The sequence below is a fragment of the Cynoglossus semilaevis genome, chromosome W, assembly GCF_000523025.1.
Source record: "Cynoglossus semilaevis isolate Cse_v1.0 chromosome W, Cse_v1.0, whole genome shotgun sequence".
NCBI classification, from domain to species: Eukaryota; Metazoa; Chordata; class Actinopteri; order Pleuronectiformes; family Cynoglossidae; genus Cynoglossus; species Cynoglossus semilaevis.
In genome coordinates, this window is record NC_024327.1 from 16,384,561 (window position 1) to 16,385,170 (window position 610).

A 610-nucleotide genomic window follows, 5' to 3' on the forward strand; every position below is an offset into this window, starting at 1 on the left:
GAGGGGGTGAGGATTTGAGGAAAGCAGTACAGTGTTGCAGGGTAGATATGACTTGATGCTCCTGTTCCTGCACTGCAGCATGGGTGGTCTGCACCTGATTGTGGGTATGCTGGCAAAGCCATCCCGCCCTGCGCCTCCCACTCTGGGGCTAAAGTAAACCACCTTCGTGAGGAGAAGGTAGAAGGGGGAGTGGGGTGTTAGAAAGAGAAATACAATTTGGATAAATAACAGCCGTGCACACCACTGAGGCCTCCTCCGTGGAGAATTTCCAGCCTAAACATCTGGTTGGAGGAATATAAGGAAAATGGCTGTGTTGGAGTTAAAGCAAGGTGAGAGGGAAGGAATTCATGGCTGGAGGAGCCAAATGACGGTGGAGCAGCTCGGGAATCGGGCTGCAGGGAAGTGTTGGAGCCAAGAGATACAGTGGTATGAAAACGTTTGGGCACCCCTGATGATTTTCAAGATTTTCCTTTATGGATCGTTGGTTGTTCAATTAAACATATCTTATAGTAAACAAACACAGTGATATTTAAGAAGTGAAATGAAGTTTATAGGATTTACAGAAAGTGTGCAATAATTACTTAAACAAAAGTAGGCAGGTGCATAAATT